Source organism: Pongo abelii, chromosome 9, assembly GCF_028885655.2.
Source record: "Pongo abelii isolate AG06213 chromosome 9, NHGRI_mPonAbe1-v2.0_pri, whole genome shotgun sequence".
Lineage (NCBI taxonomy): Eukaryota > Metazoa > Chordata > Mammalia > Primates > Hominidae > Pongo > Pongo abelii.
In genome coordinates, this window is record NC_071994.2 from 87,193,136 (window position 1) to 87,208,081 (window position 14,946).

Sequence of the window (14,946 nt, forward strand, 5' to 3'; positions counted from 1 at the left end):
AAATATGCAAAATCACTGATAATCGCAGTCAACACTTTATATGTACCTGGAAGGGGGAAAAAACCTTTTTAGTTCTATTGTGGTAGGGATAAATTAACTGTCTCTGTCTGACATATGTTTTGAGTTTTAAAACTAAATAAAATCAGTTAGAAAGCTAATGGAAAGACACATATGTCACCTTCTACTCTGTATCCCTATCAAAGATTCGTGGGATCTTTGCCTCTAAGTAAAGCGGCATAGCAGCCACGGATCTCACATGGGAAAGTTCTTTCAGATTAGAACAGAGATATCCCTTTCTCATACCTCTACCTCACACTCTCTCATCCCACAAAATCTTAAGTTTGGGAGGGCCTTTACATGAATATTCATGCTCTGATGGCCCAAGTAAGTACGATTAAGATGTAAAGATTGTAATCACACAATTAATAAGGCAGATATAATAAACGTGAATGAAACATTTTATTCCATAGAAAACATGCCTTCTTTTTTTTTTCTCCAAATTCCTGGCTTAATAAGGACTTGTTTATTTTGAGGAAAAAAGATCCCAAACATCAGGCTGTTCAAAAAATAACCCACAGTATCAACTTTAGAAAACAAATCTTAAGACTATAACACTTTTTCTAGAGGATGCATTTGACATGCCAACTCTCATTCACAAAAATACATCGTTACATTTGTGTTAAACTGCCTTACACAGCATACTAATGTAGGGGTGTAACACACATACTTGTAACTCAAAGCTGCTTTCAGGAGCTACTCAACTAAATGAGATTGCCTTTGCAGTTAGGTAAGCAACTACTGAACTTATGTATGAATGAAAAGAACTGTACTCCCTGCATAACAAGAGATTATTTTGGAGACAGTTGATGAAAACCACACATCCTTTTTATTGTTAAGTCATAAAGAGGTATCAAAATTAAAAGCAAAAATTACAGGGTAAGACTTAACAAAACTACTAGGAGTGTCAAAGGAAGTGAAAATGGGACTAGGCGCAGAGCAATATGAATTAATGAACATGGGAAGGACAAGGATAGGGGAACACTGAGCATGTGCTGAAGATACTAGGGGAGAGGATCTGGTGAAAAATTTCAACTTAGACAAGTGCCTAGGTAAAGAAATAATGGGATAAGATTTCTTTTTTATTATTATTTTATTATTTATTTATTTTTCATTATACTTTAAGTTCTGGGGTACTTGTGCACAATGTGCAGGTTTGTTACATATGTATACATGTGCCATGTTGGTGTGCTGCACCCATTAACTAGTCATTTACATTAGGTATTTCTCCTAATGCTATACCTCCCCTCTCCACCCACCCCACGACAGGCGCCGGTGTGTGATGTTCCCCACCCTGTGTCCAAGTGTTCTTATTGTTCAGTTCCCACCTGTGAGTGAGAACATGCTATGTTTGGTTTTCTGTCTTTGTGACAGTTTGCTGAGAATGATGGTTTCCAGATTCATCCATGTCCCTACAAACGACATGAACTCATCTTTTTTATGGCTGCATAGTATTCCATGGTGTATATGTGCCACATTTTCTTAATCCAGTCTATCATTGATGGACATTTGGGTTGGTTCCAGGTCTTTGCTATCATGAATAGTGCCACAATAAACATACATGTGCATGTGTCTTTATAGCAGCATGATTTATAGTTCTTTGGCTATATACCCAGTAATGGGATGGCTGGGTCAAATGATATTTCTAGTTCTAGATCCTTGAGGAACCACCACACCGTCTTCCACGATGGTTGAGCTAGTTTACAGTCCCACCAACAGTGTAAAAGTGTTCCTATTTCTCCACATCCTCTCCAGCACCTGTTGTTTCCTGACTTTTTAATGATTGCCATTCTAACTGGTGTGAGATGGTATCTCATTGTGGTTTTGATTTGCATGTCTCTGATGGCCGGTGATGATGAGCATTTTTTCATGTGTCTTTTGGCTGCATAAATGTCTTCTTTTGAGAAGTGTCTGTTCATATCCTTTGCCCACTTTTTGATGGGGTTGATTTTTTCTCGTAAATTTGTTTAAGTTATTTGTAGATTCTGGATATTAGCTCTTTGTCAGATGGGTAGATTGTAAAAATTTTCTCCCATTCTGTAGGTTGCCTGTTCACTCTAATGGTGATTTCTTTTGCTCTACAGCTCTTCAGTTTAATTAGATCCCATTTGTCTATTTTGGCTTTTGTTCCCATTGCTTTTGGTGTTTTAGTCATGAAGTCCTATCCATGCCTATGTCCTGAATGGTATTGCCTAGATTTTCTTCTAGGATTTTTATGGTTTTAGGTCTAACATTTAAGTCTTTAATCCATCTTGAATTTTTATACTGATCTTTGACAAACCCAACAAAAACAAGAAATGGGGAAAGGATTCCCTATTTAATAAATGGTGCTGGGAAAACTGGCTAGCCATATGTGGAAAGCTGAAACTGGAGAATGGGATAAGATTTCTAAACCCCGCTATGTGCTTCAGAGTCATCCTCTCCTTCCTCAGCCTCTTTTTCATCATCCTTGATCAGCTCCAGCTGGCCATCCCCCAATCTTCATTGTCACCATCCAGTAGGTCACCCTTCTCAGCAGAGTCATCTGCATCCCCCTCCTCAGCAGGGTCATCTGCACCCCCCTCAGACTCCAACTTCACATCAGTCTCATCTTTCTTCACGGAGCTGCTGCTCTGCTCCTCTTCTTTTTTTTTTTTTTTTTTTGTTTCTTTTTTTGTTTGTTTGTTTCTTTTATTATTATTATTATTATTATACTTTAGGTTTTATGGTACATGTGCGCAATGTGCAGGTAAGTTACATATGTATACATGTGCCATGCTGGTGCACTGCACCCACTAACTCGTCATCTAGTGTTAGGTATATCTCCCAATGCTATCCTTCCACCCTCCCCCCACCCCACAACAGTCCCGAAGTGTGATGTTCCCCTTCCTGTGTCCATGTGTTCTCATTGTTCAATTCCCACCTATGAGTGAGAATATGCAGTGCTTGGTTTTTTGTTCTTGCGATAGTTTACTGAGAATGATGATTTCCAATTTTATCCATGTCCCTACAAAGGACATGAACTCATCATTTTTTATGGCTGCATAGTATTCCATGGTGTATATGTGCCACATTTTTATTCTTCATATCTACTGCTTGTTTGTTCTGTTCCTTTTCAATTTCTTCCAGGTTTCCCAGGAGAGAATCCACTTTTTGTTTTGTCTTGGTCAACTCCTTCTTAATTGCCTGAAGAGTCATCTGCTTTCAACTTTCCAGACTTAGAAGATCCCCGCTGTCCACTCTTAGAATTGAAGCCACTTTTTTCCCTTCGTGAGGTATTTCCTGATACACACTGACGTTTCTAGGGCACTACAGCCCGAGCAATAGGAGGATGAGGAGGAGGTACACGTGCTGGGTAACTGTACGTCCTATCATAATAATCCCGCTGAAAGTCATAGTCTAAGTCGAAAGAAGAGCCGTACATCTCTGCTGCAGATCGTTTCACACCTGCTTTTCCTCGGTTCACTTTTGGCACTGCAGCCAGGTTAATATCTAAAACCTGGTCAGCAATCATTCTGCCATCCTCTCCTGCTACAGCAGCCCGGGCATTTCTCTCATTAACATACTGAAAGAAGGCAAAGTCGTTATGAACAGAGGAATCCACAATTTTGCCATACTTCGAAAAGATTGCCTCCACATCAGATTTCTTGACCACAAGAGTGTTGAGATTCCCAATGAACACACGGGAGTTCATGGAGCGAGGATCTGTCTTATTGGTAACGTTGCTAGCCATTGTGTTTGATGATAAGATTTCTCAGACAGCTGAAAATGTGGCTGAAGATCAAAAAAAATCTCATAGGAGTGAGGCAGGAGAAGAGATTCGATTCTGAGTCTCCTGCTCCTGGGTTCTACGTGGAGAACCCGACTGCTGCTCGAGGTGGGTAATGCAGCCACAACTGCTCAGTCTTTTTCTCTTCACAAAAAGAAAATATGCCTTCTTTTCACACATCATGGAACTATACAAAATTTTATCATTTATTATGTCACAAAAAATCAGTATATATTAAAATGCAAAACTCATAAAGGCAAAATTCTCTGAACACAGTAATTTAAAGCTAGAAACTAAAACTAGCTTAAAACTAACATTTTAGAATAAAACTAAATACATCCTAGCCTTTCAAAAAATTGCATAAAAAGGAAATAAAATTAACCACTTAGTCATAAAATAGGAATGTAATATATTACATTTATGGGACAGTTGCAAACATATTTAGAGACTAATTAATAGACTTAAGGCACTATGGTTATTTCTAAAAGAATAAAAATAAGGTGAGTCTATATATCAAGATATTAGAAAAAAATGCAATCAGATTAAAAATAAAACAGAAAGAATGAAACACTAAAAAGAAAATTAGAAAATTACTTAGAGCACAAAAAACTGGTAAGAAATAGAACACTTGGTTCTTAAAATAGAAAATGAAATCGATAAACTTCTCACAGATCTAATGAAGACAAAAATAATATATACTTTGCGACTAACGAAAATAATATAACCACAAATACAAAGAAAATATTTTAAAATGGTAAGGGAATTATATATATGTTACTCTGGATTACCTATAAACATAAACTAGGAACTGTAAAACATAAGGAGGATACTATGTCACAAAAGCAAAGAACAGGGTTTGGATGCAAGCTATACTGTGTACTAGTTATAGATAAGTTACTCAACTGCTTTGAGCCACGTTTTCTTTGTCTGTAAAATAAGAATTTAAAATATCTTTAATAACAGTGTTTTCAGAAGTATTGCTTATGTCATTGTCATCTTTGTTGTAATTCTCTTTTCTTCCTCCTCATTATTAATATTCACTACCTTTGAGGAAAACTTGATATGTACCTGAACAAGTTGAAACTTAAAAGTTATTTTTCCAATCAATACTTTAATCCATCCATAAGAACCAGGTGCAATGCATACAATTTACCTTATTACTTATTTTTTCCCCAAATGCAAGTATTAGCAACATTCATTGCATCTGAGAATATAAAACCTTAATGACATATCCTCCAAGGGAAAAAAATCTTGCCCAACTTAGCTGACCTGCAAGGATTGATTGCACTTGATAATGAATGTAGTGCTCTTAGAGTTATATAATTGTCATTAAACAAATACATAGGCATCAAATTTAAAGAAAACCAAGAAGCAGAGCTAAACAACATCGATACTAAAAAAATGAAAAGTTAGGAGTTTTTTTCTCTCACTTATCAGTAAACCTGAAGGCTTAATATAAGCCTATAAGATTCTAAAAACAAGAAGGATGCTTTATTTGTATTAGTCCCTAAAAATCTTAGAATGAGGTAAAAATAAAAAATAAAAAACAGTAACACTGGAGCTCTCAGATTTATGTATGTCCTTAGGCTTTTTCTTACAGTTTCAATGTGGATTATTATTGTCAGAGTAAAGTGAAATGGGAAAGTAAAATGTAAAATTCAATTTGCAACCCCTAACATTTTCTTGTTTTAGACCTAAATAGCAGTTATTACCAACTTAAAATTTGTGTAACAGAATCTATCCAGGGAAAAAAAAACAAGCCATTTTGGCGCACAATTGCAAAATGCCAAAAAATTAATAACTTCATCTACTTATCTCCTTGTATTAAGATTTTGACCCAATTTGAATTCATTAATATAAATATTTAGAGCACAAGATAATAGAGATTAAATAAATACACAAATGAAATATAGTTTTCTACTCTCAAGAAACACACAGAAGATTTCAGCAGAAAAGAAAAAATCAGTTATAAAACTGTGTAATAGAAGTATATTGCACCTATATATCTATATACTATATCTCTATAACTATTCTATATAGGGTATCAGAGGATATTCTATATAAGATATCATAGGATAGATATATATTTAAAAATACTAGTAACTTATTGAGCATCAAAATATAGATTGCTAAGTGCTTCATTTATATTATTTCATATCCTCATTAAACTCTTGCATGTTAAGAATTATTATGCCCATTTTACAAACATAAAATTGAAGTTTATGGAGTTTAGATTGGTAAACAAATAAAGCCAAAATTAAGGTACATTTTTGTAACTTCGACACTCAGACCCTTTTGGCCACCCCACTGTTTTCGTTAAATTAAGATAATCCAAGAATTTGTCAAATCCTGAGGTGACAAAATATGTATATATACACTGTTCTAAGATTCTGGATCTTACCATGTCTTCGTTTCTTCATCTAAAAGTGGATTATAATTAAACTGTCCCCATTAATTTCAGGGGGTTGATGGGAAGATCAAATATAATATATGAGACAGTTATTGAAAAGTAGACACACAAAGTTAAGGCATTTGTAAAATGAGATGCAGGATTACAGTAATGAAGCTCTTCCTCAGCATTAGAAACTAGGCCAAGCAACCCAAGAACCAGGAGCTAGTTACAGGATGGGAAATGTATCTGACGCACATTTTACTTATTTAAAATATTTAAACATGACAACCTTTGTTAAACAACCTCAAGGTAAACAGCACCAAAACTGTGTTTTTGTATCTAATTACTGCTAGAGTAACAATTAAAACACAGACCAAGTAGAAAACTGTGTGACTTTTTTCCTCAGAATTCAGTCAGCAAAGACTAGAAATTTGCATAAATGCAGGCCCCCAAAGCAACATTTTGCCTCTGCAGCACATTCCTGAAGCCCAAAAGAAACGAATAATTGTCTCGACTCTCCATTGCATGTTGTCTATATAGCCACCGTCGTCCTTTAAACGTGCAGAAAAAATAGTGCCAGTTGTTAGCAGAGAAAATCATCTAAGACATTTGTAATTACTCTGTTGTCTCTGTTCCTACCATAACCCTCTCCATACTGGCTTAAGTTTCATGAACGTACTCCCCTTGGAATTCTGTCCTTTCGGCAAATACTTTTTTCCAAGTTTTGTTTTAGGCTTTCCTAACATATTTTCAGGTCTCTCAGGTAACATAAATTCAGGTTTCTCAAAATGGCTGCAGAGGGACTAAAGTTATTCCTTCCAAGGGGGAAGTGCATTCTGTCAAAACAAATCATACATCAGGAAGTAGATAAATAAGAAAAGTTAGATAGTAAAATATTCCACTGATTGGCAAAATAATCCTCATTCAGCTCTATTAATTTATTATTTTAAAAATCAGCACCACATTTACGTATGTACAATATTACATGTAATTCTGTCTCAGGAAGATTAGGTCCATGTTTAGTTGTGAATGAATGACCACGGAGAAGGGTTTTTAAATTAAACGTATTCTATAATTATAGATAAATTTTCCATTGTATCTCACAAGAACACAGATACATACACTCATACCATGATAGCACTGCATTTATGTATATTTGAGTACATAGGGAATGGTAGCAAATTTATTTAACACAGAGGACAATAAACAAATTTCTTCATATTGATGCTTCAATTCAGAATGCGCAATACGGTTGACATCTGGCCTCAGGCTCTGACCAGAAATGTTACCATAAAGAAGTGTTGTTGGAGTCTGACTTTCCTTGATGAAATGTTAGACACTATAGCCAAGTGCAGCTTCATATATTAATAGATGCTAATGGTTGTAATTTAGACCAAGCCACTTTGATACAATTTGGGAAATTTAGTTCTGCTAAACAAATGATACAACTTTATTGAAAGACACAAAAGATGTCAGCATATATCATGTTCTTATATAGGATTACTTAATATAATTAAAATGCCTGTCATCCCAATTTAATATATAAAGTTAATGCAATTTTAATTAGAATTGCAAAAAATGTTGGAGAAAATCATTCTAAAATTCACTAGAAGAATAACAGTCTGGTAATTGCAGAGATATTCTGTAAAAGTTGGCTAATAAGAAGGTTTTGTCTATTCAGATATTAAATCTTACTTAAACAGTATCTTAATTAAACTAGTATGGTAAAAGAGTATATCAGTGGAACAAAGATTAAAAATAGATTCGAATATGTATTAGAACTCAGTATATGATAAACATAACATTCTACTTTAGAGTGCAAAAGATAATCAATAAATGTTTTAGATATATATGATTATCTATTTGTTAGTACATAAAGTTAGAGACCCTCTTCACATTATATTCAAAATAAATTTCAAGTAGCTTAGCAGTCTAAATGTACATAAGACAATAAAGATTTTCAAAAAAATTTTGAAGTTATTTTTATAACCTTGATGGTACAGAAGATCTTCTGAAACATAATTTAAAAATCAGAAGCCAAAAAGAAATAAAATTTACATATTTGAATATAAGAAAGTTAAAATTTTCAAACAAAAGGCAGCAAAAAACAAGCCAAAATACAAACAATAAATTGGAGGAAAATACTTATCAAAGTTATAGTAGCCAAAAGGTTCTTAAATATGAAGAGTTCTGCAAACTAAAAAGTAAAGAACATATTAGAAAATGGTAATTTAAAAAAGCAAAGAACATGAAAAGAAATTTGGTAGTAAGGAAATTGCAAATCCCAACCTCAGTTATAAGGAAGATACATAAATTAAAATATGAAGACTTTTTCATAAAACAGCAATATTAAAAGCATGTTAATACTATCTAGTCTTCTGAGAAATGTGTAGAAATAACAACTTTCACAGAATTTTGTTGGGAATATGTATTGTTAAAGCTTTATTGAAGGGCAATCTATGAAATATTTTAATATTTAAAATAAGCATATTCTTTCGGCTGGGTGCAGTAGCTCACGCCTATAATCCCAGCACTTTAGGAGGTCGAGGCGGAAGGATCACAAGGTCAGGAGATCGAGACCATCCTGGCTAACACGGTGAAACCCTGTCTCTACTAAAAATACAAAAAATTAGCCGGGCATGGTGGTGCACCTGTAGTCCCAGCTACTCGGGAGGCTGAGGCAGAAGAATGGCATGAACTGGGAAGGCAGAGCTTACAGTGAGTTGAGATCATGCCACTGCACTCCAGCCTGGGTGACAGAGCAAGACTCTGTCTCAAAAAAATAAAATAAATAAAAATAAATAAATAAATAAGCGTATTCTTTCATCTTACAATTTCACTCTTACAAATTTGTTTTACTGAAATATTTGCCTATGAGTACAGAGCTGTAAGTCTAAGGATGTCCAACACAATACTGTTTCTAATAACAAAGTATTATAAATAATACAAATGCTTATTAATAGATAAATGGTTGAGCAAATTACAGTTTGTCCATATTATAAAATAATAGGTGTCAGTCGCTAAAAGATGGCAGAACTACTGAGTTAGACAGAAGCTCACTATATATTTAAAAGAAGTGAAAAGTTGTAAAGCAGCATATACAGTGTGGTCTCTTTTTTTTTTTTTTTTTTGCTGCACGTGCATTTAGCAAAGAACTAAGATATATAACTGTTAAATACACATATGATATACACACACATCAGAAAGAATTTGGCAATAAGTTAACACTAGCAATGTCTGGAGCTTGGGTTATTCGATTTTTTTTTCCCCCCTTTTCTTTACTCTTTATCCAGAAGCAGGGGCTATAATTGTCACGGGACCCTTGGGATGTCCATTTGCCAGCCAGAAACCTCTATGACAGGCAGAGCCTTCTGCCTGAGTATTGCTCGCACCCACAGGGCTCGTTCCGTCCACTTGGCCTGGCAGGCTGCGCTTGGCTCACGCTACTGGTGTGGATCTCACACCTGCCAAGGGGGAGCCAGGCACAGAGTGGCAAAGATTGTATGAGCGAATGAGCATGGGGTCCGGCCACTGTGCACAGCCAGGCATGCTAGCTGCTGCGGCAAGGCAGACAGCTCCAGGCACCAGCACATGTGCCAGCTCCATGCAAGGCTGTGGCTGGACCAAATGTACCACACACAGCTTCAGCTACAGGCACCTGCATCTGGATAAGGGGAACACAGTGGCACTGGGAAGCTTGGAGACACCAGGAACCAAAGAGCCCCAAAAAGGGTGTCACAGCCTTGGCTTGGGGAGCCCCTAGGTCTGGGATCCCTGAAGGGCTGCAGCTCTTCTCTCCTTCTCATCACCCATAACGTGGTAAGCGGGGGAGGGGGTGTTTCAGCCCTGTTTGTGTTGCAGCTCTTTTAGTCCCACCATTTGGCAGGTCCCAAGTTCTTGTCCACATCCAGGAAGAATGAGGTACATGGATAATTTGAGGGTGACCAAGGCGGAGAGGAGACAGAACAGCTTCATCAAGAGACAGAAGAGCTGAAGTGGGTAGCTCCTTTCTGCAGGCAGGTTGTCCTGAGAAGTATCCAGCTGTCAATGAAGAGGGATCCACAGTGGGTGGCTCCTTTCCGCAGGCAGGTTGTCCTGACAAGGCAACGGCAACCGAATTGGGTAGTTCTTTCTCACAGCTCGTCTCCGAGGTCTCTGTGAGTCTGGCTGAGTCTGGCTGATTCTGGGGTTTTCATGGGCTTCAGACGGGAGGAAGTGTGTGCAGATTGGTCCATGGGCAGCCATGAGTGGGTCCGGAAAAAGCACCGTAAGTTCTCACTGTAAGCCATGGACTCTAGGCAGAACTGACAGCCTGGCCCCCATGCTTCAGGCCGTTCTTGGATTGAAGGTGAGGCTTCACCGGGAACCTGCCCCTTTCTGCCCAGGAGACTGTCTGCTTCCTGCCACCATTGATCATGTCGTCCACAGAGCCTGCAGGCCCACATCGAGCCGCCTCAGCGCTCCCTCAGCCTCCCTCCCATGCTCATGGGCACCCAAAGTCCAGACGGGGGCTGAGGGGGCAGAGGGCTGGCCTGTCAGCCCTGCCCTAACTGCACACACATCCAGCTGGGTCGCGACAGTGCCCAGGCTCAGCCTCAACTTTGCTCTAAAATCAGAGTGGGCACTGGGAGCAGGGAGAGGCCAGACAGTGGGGGCAGGCACTTCTGAGCCTGTGGGGGCCAGGGCTGGAGAGGGACACTTCCCAGCCCCTGAAAGCACAGGGAAACCCAGGTCACTGCTGGGTGGCTGCACAGTTGCACCCAGAAGGGGGAAGCCCCCACCCCTCCAACTCTGAAAAGGGCTGGGCTCCTGCCTGCTCCTGACTCCAGCTGGCTCTGTGGAGTGCGCAGTCCCAGCTGTGCCTACCCCACTGCAGCTAGCGTCTTCTCAGTGGCCGCTCCATACAAGCTGCAGCTGCCCTCATAATGTAACATGAAAGTATCAATATTTATCCTTTTAACTTACTAAAGGGAAGCAAATACATTAGTATTTGCTAAAAGCTTTCAAAATTCTTGGGGTGGGGGTGGTATATGAAAGCACAAAGCAGTTAGTTGCAATAAATTCTGATGTATTAGAGAAACATTTACTAGGAAAAGAAGCTTAGAATAACTGGAATTCATCGAGTTACCACTCTTTTTTTTTGAAAAGACCAAACAGTTTTGGAATAACTCCACATAGATGAAACAATGTAAACTGCCATGGCTAAAGCCAGAACCCTTGTAATGTCTGTTAAAGTGACAGGTAATTTGAAAGCTGAATGAACCAGTGCCCATTCACTGATGTAGGTAACAATACAGGACTCTCCATGTGTCCACATGTCTTCACTGATGATTAGGAGGTACAACATGGAGAAGAGTGTTCCAACCCCTAAGGTTTTATCTGGGTGCTAACAGTTGTCTATTAAAATCATTAGGGAAATTTTTAAACAAAATAAAATTGCCTAAATATATAATTGAGAAGTCTCAGTGCTAGCAAATATCAGAAAAGAGAGTAAAGCTATCAGTATTAGGCCCCTCCAATGTGTGGGAAACAGTGCAGGTGACATAGACTGTTAAATCAAGTTTAGCCTAAAGCTCCCTCCTTACCTATCTTAAATTCGGACCAAAGGTTTTTCTGTACATTATGACCTATAACAAGTGGAGCTGTAAACAGACCATAGCCTACACTTCTACCAGTCACTGAGTTTTGGCCAATTAAATGTAGCCAACTCTCTGAACTGAAAGTCTCCTCTACTCCTTCAAGTGATTCTCCTGCCTCAGCCTCCCATGTAGCTAGGCTTATAGGCCTGTGCCCCTATGACTGGCTTGTGTGTATGCGTGTGTGTGTGTGTGTGTGTGTGTGTGTGTGTGTGTATGTGTGTATTTTTAGTAGAGATGGGGTTTCACCATGTTGGCCAGGCTGGTCTTGAACTCCTGACCTCAAATAAGGCAAAGAGCGAGCTGTAACCAATCCAGTTGTTTCTGTACCTCACTTCCGTTTTATATATGTCACTTTCCTTCTTCTGTCCGTAAATCTTCTTCCACCAATTGACTGCAATGGAGTCTACCCTAGCTGGGAAGGCTGCCCACTTCGCAAATAGTTCATTGCTCAATTAAACTCCTTTAAATTTAATTCAGCTAAAGTTTTACTTTTGTCAATATTTATCTTTTCATTTGACCCTTTTTAAAGATGCACTCACGGGTGACTCAGAGAGGTTAAAGGGTTTTGTTTTGTGGGTTTTGGTTGTTGTTTGACATAGGTTCGCTAAGTCACTAAATGGAGTATATTGAATTTCCACTGACTATTGACTCTTTTATCCAGCTGACTCACTAATTTCTTAGAGTATTACTTTGCTTTTCTTGGAATTGCTTTTTCTATAGTGTCACCTACATATAATGCTAAATTTTCTACTGTTGTATTAAAAAGTTATACTGCTTATGCTATTATGTCTTGCATTAGTTAGAATCTTCAAAACAGTAAGAGTACAAGCCCGGATCAAATTACGTTTTCTGATTTTGTTATTCATGCTTTAAAAGTTGTACTGTTATTGTTTACTGTTGCATTCAAGTAAATAGCCCTTATCAGAGGAAGAAAGTTCCCTTTACTCCTATTTTACAATAAATTAAAAAAATCAGAAATGGCTGCCAACTTTCATCAAATGTTTTATCTTTATAATCCATATGTAATCATGAAATTTTTGGTATTATTTATACTTTAAAATGAACTTGGTGACTTTATTTTCTCTTGCATTAATCTCACCTCATAATGATACTTAATTTCCCTCTAGTGTCTTTTGATTCATTTTATTGTTCCTTTTCTTATTTTCTTCAGTTTAAGACAATTTTATTTTCGATTTTTATTTCTGATAATAAAAGCATTACATCTGCAATTTCCTCTGAATGTACTTTTAGCCGTACCCATAAGTTTCTTTTTTAAAATCTTTTCAATTTTATTTTATTTTAGATTCAGGAGGTACATGTGCAGGTTTGTTACTTAAGTATATTGCATAAGTTTCTAGATGAAATGTTCTATTTTTTACTGATTTCAGAGAAATCTATGATTTCAGCTTTTGTTTCTTTTTTTATATAGGGTCGATTTTAAAAAGAAGTGTCATTTCATTTTCAATGGCTAAGCCTTTTTGTTTCTTTGGGGCTCTTCATTATTTTGTTTTGTTTTCTTCTGTGAGTTTTTCCTTTGACCTTGAAATCTAATTAACCAGATAGTAATAGTCCCTCCTCTTCTTTCAATTAGTTTGCTATTTCCTGATATGTTACTCACCTACAGTTTTGTTTAAAAATAATCTGTCATTGGTTTTAGGTATATTTATTTCTAAGCAGTGTATAGCTGAAATTTATTTTTAGACTAATTTGAGAGCCTATCTTTTCATATGATACTCATCCCACTCATATTAATTTTCACAACATATATTATGGTTTTATTTTTCTCCTACTATACTTACTTTTATATGTTTGGTTTTGGTCCTTTCTTTTTTCTGCTTCCTTGCTTTTGTTATATTCTTCTTAAATATTACCTTCATTCTTCATAATAATGTAGGAATCCCACCACATATCTCAATCAACTGTAGACCATCTTTCCTTTTTTTAAATAATCATATTTAAACCAGTGGTCTTCAAAAATCAAATAAGACCACACTCCTCTATCAACTGTTTACTATTATTTTACTCCCTTTACAATCCAATGTTTGTTTCACTAAAATAATGTAGAACTGGAGTCTCTGTGTTAACTTCCGAGAGCTACTTGAAGCAAACCTTGTAGTCATAAATATTTATTTATTTATTTTTGAGATGGAGACTTGCTTTGTCACCTGAGTGGAGTGCAGTAGCAGTATCTTGGCTCACTGCAGCTTCAGCCTCCTGGGTTCAAGCGATTCTCCTGCCTTAGCCTCCTGAGTGGCTGGGGCTACAGGTGTGTACCCTGACAACTGGCACTTTTTTTTTTTTTGTATTTTCACTAGAGGTGGGTTTCACTATGTTGGCCCGGCTGGTCTTGAACCCCTGACCTAAAGTAATCTGCCCACCCCAGCCTCCCAAAGCGCTGGGATTACAGGCATGAACCACCATGCCTGGCCACCATACATATTTCAAAAAATAAAATGCAATTTCTGTAATTTCCCTCAAGTTTATCAATGTTGAAGTAGAGCTTTTCATACCATATTTATTCATTATTGTCCCAACAATAATCCAGGTGATTGTACAGAAGAATCTTTCAATTTCATTTTAAAGTTTTCAATCCATCAGTTGTTTTCTTTCAAACATTGTTTGCCTTCCATGTTTTATGAAGTTGAATATTTACCCTTGCCTATCCAGAGAGAAGCATTATAAACAATATTTACAAATGAGTGTCCTATCCTCCAAGTTGTAAGTTCTAAAAAATGAAAATTCATTTGAAATATCCTGTTTGAGAATGAATATATGGCAAATAACAATGTAATTTTAAAGCAATCTTTAATGAGTATTTGATGGTCAGGTAATGTATTATTTTAATCAGTGTAGCAGGATCTTTCTATTTTTTCCTGTTTGTAATTTCATAAGTGAAAGGTGAGCTGTTCTAAAGTTCAAATATATTTTTGCAAAGGCATGAAATTCTAATACTCATTTTGTCAGAATCATTATTATTGGTTGTCCATTTCAGTGATAAGAAATAAATTATAGCCTATCATTTCTAGTTTTAACCACCTAATTGGATAGGTTTAAAAGTGTGTTTAGAGAAAACAAAGAAGAAAAGAAAAACTGGATGAAGACTACACAAT

General features: G+C 36.9%; 1 protein-coding gene and 1 pseudogene across 11 annotated transcripts in view; both read right to left on the reverse strand.

Annotated features, from left to right (window-relative positions):
* The window catches only part of DLG2 (discs large MAGUK scaffold protein 2), a 2,173,778-nt gene that overhangs the window by 1,558,891 nt on the left and 599,941 nt on the right, over positions 1-14,946 (reverse strand). The window lies entirely within an intron of this gene.
* On the reverse strand, positions 868-4,157 carry LOC100438528 (heterogeneous nuclear ribonucleoproteins C1/C2-like; annotated as a pseudogene).